The sequence below is a fragment of the Phocoena sinus genome, chromosome 16 (genome assembly GCF_008692025.1).
Source record: "Phocoena sinus isolate mPhoSin1 chromosome 16, mPhoSin1.pri, whole genome shotgun sequence".
Classification (NCBI taxonomy): Eukaryota; Metazoa; Chordata; class Mammalia; order Artiodactyla; family Phocoenidae; genus Phocoena; species Phocoena sinus.
In genome coordinates this window covers 80,696,467-80,710,989 of record NC_045778.1, presented here as the reverse complement: position 1 = coordinate 80,710,989, position 14,523 = coordinate 80,696,467, and the positions used below count along the sequence as shown (strand labels likewise).

General features: G+C 51.2%; 1 protein-coding gene and 1 pseudogene across 1 annotated transcript in view; one reads left to right on the top strand and one right to left on the bottom strand.

The window, feature by feature from the left end:
- Positions 1–13,676, bottom strand: part of PTPRE (protein tyrosine phosphatase receptor type E) — a 165,809-nt gene extending 152,133 nt beyond the window's left edge. The window contains exon 1 of the mRNA XM_032607776.1: positions 13,488–13,676. The gene's annotated coding sequence lies outside the window, so the exon portion shown is untranslated. The remainder of the gene's footprint in view (positions 1–13,487) is intronic.
- Positions 1,208–2,146, top strand: LOC116741392 (annotated as a pseudogene).
- Positions 13,677–14,523: the final 847 nt, after the last annotated feature.

The window sequence follows — 14,523 nt, the reverse complement described above, 5'->3', positions numbered from 1 at the left end:
AGCCCACACCCAGGTACAGACTCTCCAGCAGACCCTCCCACAGACGGGCCTGGGAGGCTACAGCCACGTCAGTAATGGGAGCTGCTTCTTCTGTCCCGCCACCGGGACCCCCACCAACTAGCACCGGTGATCGGAGGGGAGTGTGGTGACCTCAGGGCAGCTGCACACCCACCAGCTCCCTGGGGATACATACCCTGGCTGGGGGTGGGGAACAGAGTGGACCCTCAACCAGACTCAGAGTGGAGGCAGCAAGGGGCTCCTCCCAGAAGGCAGGCCCCCCTCAGGCTCCAGGGGGGCCAAGGGACTCTCCTCATGGGCGCCTAACCGATGTCTCGTATCATTGGCAACAGAGGTCGAGCCCCAGGGTACCAGATACCAATCACGCCACACGTTTCAATGCATATAGTCACCATCAATCAAGCCCATTACATCCACACAGCCAAGCAATTCCCGCCCAACATCGCTCAGGCCATCGGCTCGGAAGTCACTCTGGGAAGCACGGCCATGCTCCCTGCCTGCCGGCTCTGAAAATGGACACAGCACATGGAGCCTGGCTGCTCCAACCTCCAAGCCGGTCACTAAAGAAAGCATAATCTCTGTAAAGCACTTACAGATCACTGCTATACTGACACAAAACAAGACAAGAAAATCCATTACAAAGTAAAATAACGAGGATTGATGTCCTTGATTTCTGCCCGGCACTGCCTGCCCATTCAGGATGTGCATTTTACTATAAAAAACAATAAATCATTTGCTAAACAAAAGCATGCCACGTGCAAGAAACACACGTGACTGCCTTCTAAAATACCGGCTGGACGCAGCTGGCCAGGCCGAAACCACACCCAGAGGAACAGGCTGGCGAGAGTCAGGCCAAGCAGACACAGGATGGAGGCCCAGCAGTGAGCCCACAGCCCCTCACATCCAGACTCTGCTAGAGGCTGGAACGTTCAACTCCTGTCAAAACAGACAGATAAGCTAGGCTTTCGTGTGGGGCCTCCACACGAGGGGCCCCTATTTCCCGAAGCCCCAAAACTGAACAGGGGGGTCAGACACAGGAGGGAGGATAAAGGGGTCAGCCCACCAGGGTGGTGAGAACAGGAAAAGGATGCTCGGTTGGACTTGTTCTCAACTTGTCTGTTTTTCTTTTTGCAGACGCCGCCCTGCTCTCATCAGTCCCTGGCCCACCATCTCCTTGAGTCCTAACACCATGCCTTCAATTAAGTTGCAGAGTTCTGATGGATAGATATTTGAAGTTGATGTTGAAATTGTGAAACAATCTGTGACCATTAAGACCACGTTGGGGCTTCCCTGGTGGCGCAGTGGTTGAGAGTCTGCCTGCCAATGCAGGGGACGCGGTGGGTTCGAGCCCTGGTCTGGGAAGATCCCACATGCCGCGGAGCACCTAGGCCCGTGAGCCACAGCTACTGAGCCTGCGCATCCGGAGCCCATGCTCCGCAACGGGAGAGGCCACAACAGTGAGAGGTCCGCGTACCGCAATGAAGAGTGCCCCCCGTTTGCCGCAACTAGAGAAAGCCCTCGCACAGAAATGAAGACCCAACACAGCCAAATTAATTAATTAATTAATTAATTAATTAAATTTTTTAAAAAAGACCATGTTGGAAGATTTCGGAATGGATGATGAAGGAGAAGATGATCCAGTCCCCTTGCCAAATGTTAAGGCAGCAACATTAAAAAAGGTCATTCAGTGGTGCACCCCCGACAGGGATGGTCCTCCTCTCCTAAGGATGATGAGAACAAAGAAAAGCGAACAGATGACATCCCTGTTCGGGATCAAGAATTCCTGCAAGTTGACCAAGGAACACTTTTTGAGCTTATACTGGCAGCAAACTACTTAGACATCAAAGGTTTGCCTGATGTTACCTGCAAGACTGTGGCTAATATGATCAAGGGAGAAACTCCTGAGGAGATTCGAAAGACATTCAATATCAAAAATGATTTTACTGAAGAAGAGGAAGCCCAGGTACACACAGAGAACCAGTGGTGTGAGGAGAAGTGAAATTTTGTGTCTGATGCTGTAACACTGTAAGGATTGTTCCAAATACTAGTTGCACTGCTTTGTTTATAATTGTTAATATTAGAAAAACGGTCCACAAATGCAGCAGCAAATCAGTTGTATTTTAGCAGAATGTCGTCCTCATTGCATATGTAGTTTCAGTACAGATTCCAAACTTATGGCTCAGTTTCTTCTAGTATGATCAAAAGTTATTTTTTCTTTGCTCTGAATAAAACTGAACTGTGGGTTCTCTATATAAAGTGGCATTTTGGGCTTTCCCTCTTTTTGTAAAGCAATTTCTGCCTAGTTTATTGTCCAGTTAATTTCAGTTTAGTGACTTTTAAAAGTTGGCATTGTAAATAAAACAACTTGCAAAAAATTTTCCGAAATAGAATTAACAACATATTGTCTTTATTCATGACTTGGCAACTGGAAAAAGGCTACTTGAGGTAAATGTTATCAGAGTGGGGTTATCAGAATGTCTTCCAGCTTCCTGGAGTCCACTGGTATCGATTAGCCTGTATGTAGCAGGGCTCCCTTAATTAGATCTGAGGACGTGTTTTTGCATTTTTAATCCTCTCAGCTTTGAATATGCTGGCTAGAGGCTCAGTTACTACTCAGTTTGTGGTTTGAGAGGAAATAGAATTAGACAGTTTGCTGGCTTTTCAATTAAAAAAGACACTTGACCCATGTGGTGTGTCATCTTTTTATAAACAGTAATCCTATGTGGGGAAAACCATAAATACTACTTGTGTGTAAAAAATAATTTAACCTTTAATGTTAACATGTGTGGCGTAACGCAGAAAGCATCAGTCACAAATGCAAGATACTTTCAATAAAAAGTAAGTTACATTAAAAAAAAAAAAAAAGGATGCTCAGTCCTGGTCAGGACATGGTACCAGGAACAGGCATTGTGACCCCGGCAAGTCTCAGGCTGCTCACCTAGGGCAGGCATTGTCCTCAGACTCTAAACAGGGAGCTCACACAGTTCCCCAAACTTCTCAAAGAGAAAATGTCTAAAGCAAAAAGGTAGACTTGGCTTTGGTATTTATTCATTTATTTTCTTTTCCATTACAGTTTATCCCAGGAGATATATATATATATATATATATATATTTATATATATATATATTTTTTTTTTTTTTTTTTTTTTTTAAAGAAGATGTTGGGGGTAGGAGTTTATTAATTAATTTATTTATTTTTGCTGTGTTGGGTCTTCATTTCTGTGCGAGGGCTTTCTCTAGTTGTGGCAAGCGGGGGCCACTCTTCATCGCAGTGCGTGGGCCTCTCACTATCGTGGCCTCTCCTGTTGCGGAGCACAGGCTCCAGACGCGCAGGCTCAGTAGTTGTGGCGCACGGGCCCAGTTGCTCCGTGGCATGTGGGATCCTCCCAGACCAGGGCTCAAACCCACGTCCCCCGCATCAGCAGGCTGACTCTCAACCACTGTGCCACCAGGGAAGCAGATATCTCAGGATATTGAATATGGTTCCCTGTGCTATACAGTAGGACCTTGTTGTTTATCCATTCTATATATAATAGTTTGCATCTGTTAATCCCAAACTCCCAATCCATCCCTCCCACACACCCCCTCACCCTTGGCAACCAGTCTGTTCTCTATGTCTGTGAGTCTGTTTCTGTTTCGTGCATAAGTTCATTTGTGTCATATTTTAGATGCCACACATAAGTGATATCAGATGATATTTGTCTTTCTCTTTCTGACTTACTTCGCTTAGTATGATAATCTCTAGGTCCATCCATGTAGCTGCAAATGACATTATTTCACAGAATTGGCTTTGGTTTTTGGTAAACTGAAGGACTTATACGGAAAATGTATTTCTAGTTACTTAAAAACAAACGAGGGGGCTTCCCTGGTGGCGCAGTGGTTGAGAGTCCACCTGCCGATGCAGGGGACACGGGTTCGTGCCCCGGTCTGGGAGGATCCCACATGCCGCGGAGCAGCTGGGCCCGTGAGCCATGGCCACTGAGCCTGCGCATCCGGAGCCTGTGCTCCGCAACGGGAGAGGCCACAACAGTGAAAGGCCCGTGTACCGCAAAAAAAAACAAATGAGGAAGGTTATTGAGAAAATAACTAGAAATGAGTAAAAGTGTTTTCTTTTTTATTTGATGAAAATCAGTGGGAAGGGTGCCTCTTTAGTGTGCAGTGAATTCAGTTTCCTGAGCACAAAACCGTGGTTTCATTGAGCCAGGTCGTATGTCCATCCTGGGCACTGTTCTGCACACAAAGGTACCTGGACCTGGCTCCATTTGTAAAATGAAGGGAGAAAATGAATTTTTTTTTTTTTTGGCCGCATGGCATGCGGATTTTAGTTCCCCGACCAGGGATCGAACACGCACCCCCTGCAGTGGAAGCGCGGAGTCTTAACCGCTGGACCGCCAGGGAAGTCCTGAGAAAATGAATTTTTAATGCAATGCAATTGTGGGCCTCACCATCATTCCTGACCTCCATGACTTTGAAGGGTGTTTTACAGCCCAGGGAGCCCTCAGGAAAGCTCCCCTTCCCTGGCATGGAAGACAGAACTTGAGTTTCCCAGTTGGGCCAGTTCGTGGAAATCTACAGGGAAGGTTCTTACTCCGGCTGGCTAAGAAATCGGCAAAGGCACTCAACCTCTGTCAGAAGCTCCTCCTCGGGGGCAGCCAGCCTTCTTCGCTCTTTTAAGTGTGGGTCTTTCCTCTCTTTCTGCCAGAGGGACAACTGCCAGGATGCTGACCAGCTGGGGCAGGCCAGCTGCATTAAGCATCCCTCAGATTTGGTTTGCGTAAGTGACCATGATTCTCTGAGCCTCTCCCCCAGCTGCTGTGCTCCACTCCTTTAATAAACGTCATTGCTTCAAATCTGGCTTTTCTCCACTTAAAAAGGAAACTTAAAATGTGATACAGCAAGCTAGACTGAGGTCTGCAAGGCAAGAGTCCTGGGTGCAGGAGAGAGTGGGGTGACTCCCAGTCTATACCTGTCAGAGGCGAACGGTGGCCACATGCAGGTTCATGAGCCCTTCCTACCACAATTCCTCTGAGCCGGCATCTCTGATGACAACAGCCACCATTAAATGACCTATTTCATGTTATTTTATTAGGAATACTGTCCAATCCCCCGTGTACAATGTACACTGTAACCAAATTTCTCATAAAAAGAAAGATAAACAGTTAGCAGGGTGATGCACAAACATTGTCGTTACCAGTTTCAAGATGAAAAACTGTCCTCAAGCCTCGCTGGGCAGACTCCGTAGTAGAATCACCTGCCTCCAGTCACCAAATTCCTTGGCTCCCCGCCAAAGGCACCTCCAACTCAGCCTACAATCTGGTCTTATCATCATCCCTTAATCTTGCATCTGGCCCAGGTGCAAAGCAGTCTTCCTAGCCAAAAATGTCAGGGCCTTGGTCAGGCAAGACTCATGAAACTGTAAAAACAAACTGTAGACACATGCATTTTTCTGCAGGATGAGTCTATAGTCTTCCTCAGAATCTCAAAGGAGGACATAAGCTTAAACAGGTTAAGAACTGCTGGGCCATCACACAGAACTCAGACTCTTAGAAGTGTCTGGAGAATCCCAAGCTTTTCCATCTGTCTTGTCCCAGTCTCATCATCCCTGGGCTTTAGCTGCACTCAGATACCCACTGTTCCTCAGATAGGTCACGCTACTTTTCATCGCTGGGCAAGCACACGGAGGCCCCTCTGTCTGGACTGTTCTAGCCCTGTTGGCTGCCAAGAAAACATCCTTGAAAATGAAGCCTGCTCTATTTGGTGAAGCCCTTCCAGGAGCCCGCTTCAAAAGCCCGTCTTGACAGCTCTGTTCCACCTCTGCATCCACCTTTACTTATATATGCCCTGGAAATGATGGATTTTGCCCGCCTATGGGTGTGGGGCACCCACAGGACAGGCACTGTGACTTTTCTGTAACACCAGTGTTAAGCCCAGTGCAAGTACATCGTAGATACTCAATAAATGCTTAAATCCCCATTTGTCCCTTCTATGCGACCTTACAGACTCTTTTAAATACTACCCACGTTTGATGAAAACCAAGAAATATCCTTTGAAAGAATGTCACTGGCTGGCTAAGAATAGGCCTAGCTTGGCCCAATTCTGTGGAAAATTATTAAATTTCTGGCTCTTGCATTTTTATATTATGTTGGGCCAAAATCAGGACTTTGCTCAAAGGAATTTAAATGAGCAGACTGATACCATCTCCAGTAGATGACTGAACTTTAGCTGATGTTCGCAACACTGGCGGAAAGTAATTTATTGAATTACCGATGCACTTAATGAGGTGCTGCCAGAAGCAGCTCAGACAGTGCTGAGCCAACTGTATTTGAACCTGAAGGACGGGTGACTGCTTCAAAGCGTTTCGGTGTCCGGGACTTAAATGCTCGGCCGCTTATAAAACTAAGGCCACTTTCAGAGCCAGAAAAACCACCTACTGAAGAAAAGCGTTCATTACAAGGAATACCTTTACTAGTAACCAGGCAGGTTTTGAGCTGGCTTGAAATAACGCCGTTGCAAAGGAGAGTTTCTTTTGATTAGCCAAGGTCACAGTGCAACTAAGATGGGTTTATTTTTTACATGTTTAAGAAGCTAAAGTGTTTTAATCTCTTTGAAAGAGCGTTTATGTGTTTTCTAGTCATTAAAGCAAGTGCCCTAAGGCAACATTTTGTGAGCCCAGACTGAGTCACTGTAAATCCCTGAATGTCATAAAAGGATACACATACCCTGACTTTTTGTTAACTCAGACTGACTCCCTACCCCTGTTCCCCTGGAATTGTTGAGAGAGCTTCTGCTTCTGAGATGCAGTGTGTTTGGAGGTGACAGGTCACCCCCTTGCTCTCTGAAATCGTCTCAGGCTATGCCTTGGTTCTTAACTCTTGCCTACAGGTACTAGGATCCAGGGCTCCCATTCTGGAACGAAAAATCTGGAGGCCTCCTCAGAGGACAGTCATGAGAAGATAAAAAGCTTAGTATCTCAGGCTTCCCTGGTGGCGCAGTGGTTGAGAGTCCGCCTGCCGATGCAGGGGACACGGGTTCGTGCCCCGGTCCGGGAGAAACCCACATGCCGCGGAGCGGCTGGGCCCGTGAGCCATGGCCGCTGAGCCTGCGCGTCCAGAGCCTGTGCTCCGCAACGACGGGAGAGGCCACAACAGTGAGAGGCCCGCATGCCGGGGGTGGGGGGGGAGCTTAACATCTTGAGAGTCTCCCTGTTTTGTAACAAGTGGATTAGTTTAAAATGGCTAAGAGCAGGCCAGCCCTGGGAAAAATTGCGACGTAAGAAAAACTGACCACTGGTGTCCTCAAAGCCCTCAAAGCCCCTCCTGAGCCATATTTCAAACGACCAGAGAAAAGCTTTATCCTGTGACAAGAATCCAGCCAGACTGGTGAGGGAGGGGAGGCCCCAGGGCTGTGACATCAAATCATGTAAGTGGGTGTCCCCCTTTGAGGGCAGCCTTTTGAACAAGAGAGGAAGAAAGGGAGGCCGGAGCTCCCACGGTTTAATGGGGTACCTGCTGGGACAGGAGCTGGCACTGGCTGGGCTCTGCCCCAGCAGGCTCCCACCCCCGGCACTCGTGCATATTGACAAAGGAGTCAAGGCCAAGTCTGCTGAACTCAGCCAAGCAGACCCACGGAAGCCCCGTCCCTGGGACACAGCCTGTAAACGCCAAGTCCTTTTGGGGTCAGAAACAAAATAACAAGGCTGAGTACAAAGGTCACTCAGAATAACACATGGTAACCAAGGAGCTGGGCGACAGGACATTCAAAAATCTTAGCTGAGAAGAAAAATGGAAGTAATTTGCTCCCTAGTACAAAAATCCTTGACTAATGTTCAGCTGGAAACGACCAAATAGATTTAAAGGACATTAATAACCAAAAACGCCTGTGTTTACAGAATGGAAATGGAGTGACTTGCTTTGAGGACAAAGCAAGTGTAGCTGAGCAGAAATCAGAGCTCAGATCGTCTCGAGCCTTTGATGCCAGTCCCATCGCCCCTGGACTCCTGGACACGATAGCAGTACCAGTGACCGTCTGGTAAGCAGGAGGCCATGCTCTCTATACGTGACCTCAATCCATCCACATAACAACCCTGTTTGGAAAGTGTCATTGTCCCCATCAGAAAGAGGAGGGATCACACTGGGAGATAGTAAGTCACTTGCCCAGAGCCTCAGTGTCAAGAGCCCCAGCCTGACCCCATCCCTCTGCTCCAAAGCCTGTGCTCTGAGTCCTGGGCTGGGCACCTGCCAGTGAAAAGCAAAGCCCAGGGCTTAGATCCACTGCTGGTTCTCAGACAGAGTAAAATCACTGCTGGGGGAGCCCAGCATACAGCCTCCTCCACTGCCCGGGACGGCTCACACTCGGGTCTGTCACTTCCTCCCCTCCCTCCACTGCTCCACTTTCCACTTCTCTTGGAAGCCTGGATGCCCTGTGAGCTCCAGGCACCTGGCGAGCAACCCAGCATCCCTGGAGAGGATGACGCAGCCAGTGCACCTGTCGGGGAGCATGGCTGAACGCTGAACACTCATTCCGGCATGAGCCTTTCTGCCAGATCATATTTAGCGTTGCTGGAACCCAGGCTTGGGGTGCAGACAAGTTTTCCTATCAATTCTTCATTCCCCACCCAATAAACAGAAGAGCGAAACACCTGCCCAAAACGCTTCAGGTTTTCAGCACATAACCAAGGATCATTTTTTTCCTTCAAACTCTCCTCTGTCCCCTGCTGGAGTTTGTATTTGTTTCAGGGAGAAAGAAAACGTTGTCACCTTTTTGGATCTCTCATCCAATATACTCTTGATTATATCTGAAACCTATTTAAAAGCACACATTAAAAATATATATATTTACTTACTTCTTATTTCGCTGGGAATCAATATAAAAGGGTATGTTTGTTTTTCTGAAAGATATTGCTAAAATTTTTTTATTTCGTAAGCTTTGACAACTCCTTTGAAGTATTTGCACAGCTGAAAGAAAGACATCAGGCTCACATTTCTGGCTCTGGGCCGGGAGCCGTGTGAGTTCAAAGAGGCTGCGAACCACATCAAAACTCCCCAGCTAGAACACCTGGGGCGGCCCTTGATGGACAAGGTTTGGAGAACAGCAGCCAGACTGAGAGAAGAAAAGAAAGCCAGTTTCGTAATCCCCAGACTAGGGGTCTCCCAGCCTGAATCCGGCAGACGCTCCCCCAGCCCCACAACTGTACACCTGCATATCTGTCGGAGGATTTAGTAAAACTCAAGGAAACCCGTTTTCCTCCGGTGCAGCTGATCTAAAACTCCAACCATCTAGAGTGTTATCCAGCACTCTGCTTTTGGAGAAAAACCCAAGTGACGCAACAGTGAGAAGTGAACTCTCCAAAAAAAGCCTTTCGGTATGTCTGGGGTCAGCATGTAAAACTAACACCATGCTGAACATACCCATGAGCCTAATCCTACTCTGGGTAGATCTGGTACCCAGCGCTGAGAGGATGTGGCCCCTGAGATGAACCGGGAACGGGAGGCCGCCCAGCTGTGGATGCAGCCGGGCGTGCGGTCGGCGGCAGCACCGCCCGGACCAGCGTGGATGGGTGAAATCGATCAGCACACTGGGGTTAGGAGGGGCTCAGAGATGGCCCGGTGCCACACGTCTCTCTTTGGAGGTAAGAAAAGTGAAGTTCTGAGGGTTTGGGGGGCAGTTTTCTAGTCTAGAAGCCATTCTCTTGACCCTGGGGCGACGCTGGTTCTAGACACACCACTTCTCGATGCCGGGTTTGGCTCACTTGCGTCTGGCACACAGCCTGGTTTAATCCAGCCCGTGCACCCAGGCTAATGCACATAAAACACTGCACCTCCGCCTACCAGATCATTCGCACAATGAAGAGTCAAGGGCGTGTGTTAAAGAATAGATTTGTTCATGGAGCACAGATTAAAATACTTAATCATGCAAATTTTACATCATCTTTCAAATTATCACGCAAAAAAATAAAGTTAACTGGCATGTCCCACCGTATTGATTTGATCTAGCACTGTGGAAGGCACACAAAAGGTATCTACCTACTCATGTGGACTCTGAGTTTGTTCATTTATTCATTCAAACATCACTGTTTCTTACTGCATGCAATACACAGCCTCGGGTATTGGAGGGGACTAATAACCACAGTTTACGGAGTGCCAGCCATGTGCCTGGTTCTTTATATGCATCAACTGTCACTCTCAGAACAGTCCTGTGAAGTAGAGATTATCACTCCCATTCTAGAGGAGAGAACACTGAGGCATGAATCTTGAATAACTCAGCCAAGGTCATACCAGGACCAGGATTTGAATCCATACCTGAACCCAAAGTCCAGGCTCTCAGAGACATACCTTCCACCCTGAAAACACAAATGACCTGGTAGAGGAGATAAACAAGTCAACTGGAAATCAAAACAGATTCTCATAGCTGCTTCAGGACAGGTAACCTTCTACAGAACTAAAAGGAAGAGAGATATCTCTTATGGAGAGAGGTTAGGAAGGCTTTGTGGAGACAGGCATCCGTGGGCCTTGAGGTATGAGTAGGAGACCCGAAGATGGAGATAAAGGGGAAGGAGATTCAGAGTAGGGGACTGAGCAGGCTCCATCTCTGAGAATCTGGCAAGCATAGCAGTGCCTTCAGGGAACACACAGCCATTGGTTCACTAGGAGATGGCACGCCAAGAGAAGTGCTGAAGGCGATCTTGGAACACGCAGTCTCTTCCTAGTGATAATCAAATATTAAGAAGGCCAGTCTTTATCCTAATGGATATATTTGTTCTTGTTTTGACAGCAGAACCTCTGTAAGTGTAACTCAAACATTATAAACGAAAAAGACATGTCAAATAAAGGAACGGAGGACGGCATCCATGGGGCTCCTGACTGATCTCCAACCCGCCTCCTTGGGAGGTCATCTGGGGTCACTCTGGTCCAGGTCAGACAGTCATTTTAGCAAGTATGTCGGGCATCTCCAGAAACACTGTCAATGTGGTCCCTAGACAGACCTCTCTTATCTCTCCAGGATCCAGTTCAATCACATTAAAAAAAAAAAAAAAAAAAAAGAGTGGTTGCCTATCAACCACAACAGACATCCCCTAAAAAGACACAAACTCCCCACATCCGCAGATGCGCCCCTAAAACGTTTCAATCGTCCAGTGATGGTTTTCAGAGCTTCCTGTCAGGTACCTGCCTGGCTGGGCACGGAGGACACAGTATGGTCCTCAGGGAAATGACAATCCAGCATGTTCTTCCACAGCAGGGTGGAGGCTGGTGTGATTAGACGGATAAAGAAAACATTAGGAAAGTGTTGGGCTGGGTCAGGGGAGTTCACACGTTTGATTTGGGACATGTTGAGTTGGGGGCGTTTGACATCCCAGAGGAAAGGGAGAGTGGGCACCTGAGCCTGGGAATCGCAGAGGACTGGTCTGGGCTAGGATGTGCCTCTGACCTGGAAGGAGGGAGTTTTGCTAAAAGAGGGATGGCTTGGACTGGGATGACGGCAGCAAAAGGAGAGACAAGTGGACCAATGGGGGCACAGTTCAAAGGAGACCCACCTTCACATTCCAGCTTCATTGCTAACCAACCATCAACTGCTGTCAACTCCTCACACATCCACCTTCAATACGCCCCCTCTGCGGACCCCGGACCCCCATCCTACGGCTGCTGCAGCCACTCTCAGGGGTTGATGATTTGCTCACACACACGTCCCTGGACGGGAAGGGGTAAAGCACGAGGACACAGAGCTCCGGGAGGCTTCTGCAGGCTTCCTTGGAGGCACTGTCCCTGGCCATCTCGGGGCCAGGTGTCCCTCCACAGAAGTGAGAAGTGGCCCCCGTGCAGGGATTGTGGACCTGACCACAATGCTTCACATTCCCTCTGTGCCTCCACAGGGGTCCCGGGAGGCATCACAGTGACAGTAACATGAACTTCCTCAACCACTGCCCACAACTCACTTGGCTGGGGGCGCTAAGTAGGTATGGCTTTAAATCTAAAACCATCTGGATTCATCTGGCCTTCTACAGGGACAAATCTAGCTCTTAAGTCTCGTTGACACATGGAAAGTCTGGGGATTCTGTGGGGAGGGGAGGGGCAGTTGCTGGTTCACAGGCATCACTAACACCAATGAACAAAGACCTCAGCCCCTGAGATCATGGTCAGAGGCAGTGTCACATTGGGGAAGGGCCTGTTTCATGTCACCACCTGGCCCTTTGCTCCCCGAAGGCTTAGAGCCTGTGCTCAGAAAGCCCAGACCTCAGTCCTATTCGCACACAGAGCTCTGCCCCATACCACGAAGGATGAGTGACCATGGCAGTCAGGAGGCAGCCTGGGCCACCGGCACCCACCCTTTCACACCCTCCTTTGGCTGAGAGCTCTGGTTCTGAAAAGGCACGGCCCTCCCTTTACCCCCTCCCTGCCACAGTTTATATGGGCATGAGTCTGTTTTGCAGAGGCAGGAATTCACTGACCTTTCCAGACACAAAGACCTCCAGGGACCCTGGGTCAAGAGGCACCGGGGGTCAGAAGCTGGCTGGACATGGGCCCAGGGACTTCTGAAACACGTGACCAGCCTTTGCCGGTTTTGATCCAGTTCTACCACCTCTCACTCTAGAATACAAGCACACACAGAGCCGGATTCCGCTTTCCTTGAGTTTCCTAGGTTGAAACTCTGGTAGAGAGGTCCTCTTCCGCGACAGATCGATATCACAATTCTGCCAGTATAATTGTTTCACCTTTCTAGAAAGGTTTGCCATGCCAGGAAGGAATTTAGGTCAAGTCCAGCACAATCACTCAGGGCTTGGCTATGCCTCTCCATCCTAGGGGTTGTCCGGCCTTTCCCAGATGGTCCCGGGAAGCCCGCGGGCTTGGCGTTGCACTGCCCTCCGGCCCAGGAACTCTGACAGGTCACCCCGCTGACGCCGCGGGCCGGCCTGGGCCAGCGGGGCCTGCCCACTTCCCCCACACTCCCTGCCGCATCTCTGAGCCCCCAGCGGCATCCCACTCCGTTCCCCTCCCTGGGAAGGCAAGGGGCGCCTGGACAGCAGCGCACGCCCCTCCGGAGTTGGTGCAACTCGGAGACGCTTCCTCCAAAGGCGCCCGTCTCGTCTCGACCCCTGCGTGCGGCAGCCCACAACACACCCGCTTGGCACCCCCTCTCGGTCTCCCCTGCTTTCACACGCGTCCTCACTGTCGCCGTCCTCCCAGCGCCGTCGCCACCCGCAGACACACACGCTCCTCTGGTCCGTTTACCCAGAGGGAACGCGAGAGCTGCCAACCTGGTCGCCAAGTTGGGCTGGGGGGTCCGGGGCCCGAGGGCCGGGGTCGCGCGGTCCCTTGACGCTGGCACCGGACGCGCCGCGGGCCGGCAGGGACCGGGCTCGGGGACCCGGCACCCCGGCGCGGCCGCTCCCGCGGCGGCGGCCGAGGCGGCGTTCCCCGGCCTGCTCCGGCCGCCCCGGGCGCGCGGCCCCCGGCCCGCACCCCACGCACGCTCACCTCGGGGGGGCCGGTCCGGTCGCGCCGCTCCCGCCGCCGCGGCGGCTCCTCATCTCCCGGGCGCCCGCCCGCCGCCCTCCGGGGCGCCCCGCCGTCCCCGCCGGGCGCGCAGGAGGGTCGTGGGGACGCGCGGAGGCCGCGGGGTCCGGGCGCCGCCGCCCGCCGCCGCACCCGCGCCGCCCGCAGCCGAGCAGGAAATTTGTCCGGCCGCTGCCCGCTGCTCCTGCGCGCCGCTCGGCTCGGGCTCCGCGGCGGGGGCGGGGGCCCGGCGCCGCGAGGAGCGGGGGCGACGCCTGGTGTCCGGCGCGGGGAGCGCACCCGGCGCCCGCCCCACCTGAGGCCGCGGCTCCGCCCCGCAGGGATGGCCGGCGCCCGGCAGGGACCCGGCCATCCTGGACGTTATAGCCCAGGCTGGTGCCCCACGCGGAGACCCTGGCCGGGGCCCCAGTGCCCGGACCCAGGCATCATGTAGGGGGTCAGGGTGTGACAGCCACTTTTACGAGCGGGAAAGGCCCTTCCTACCCAGCCTTGGCCCTGGACACCAGGAAGTGGCGTAGCTGGGCGCCAGCTCTGGACCATGCAATCGGTCCAGGAGAGCAGAGGGCAGGCACCCTGTACTGCCTCTGGTTCGGAGAAGTAGGGAGAGCCGGGAAATCTCCTGAGCTGGTATCTTCCTCTGTAAAGCGGGAATAAGGGTGGCCACTTGGTGGATGTTGAAAAGGGCTTACTTGTCGTTAAGGCGATATCCAGCACACGCAGGAGGGACAGCGACTGCCAGAGGGGTCTGGACCGGCTCTTCTGGGGGACCGCTTTCCAGGTGACCTCTTGCAAGCTATTTAGGGACGTTTCAGAGTAAAGGAGAGTCCATGGGGAAGATGTTTTCTCATCTTGGCTCTGAGCCTTCCTGCTGTGCCCTCCACATTGGTCCAAGGGCCCCGCCCTCATGAAGGATAGTGCATCCCTGTTGCAGGGACCTCACTCATTCTGGCTTCTGAATGAAGGAGCCAATGGTGAGAAGGTGCTATTCAGGGTGTGT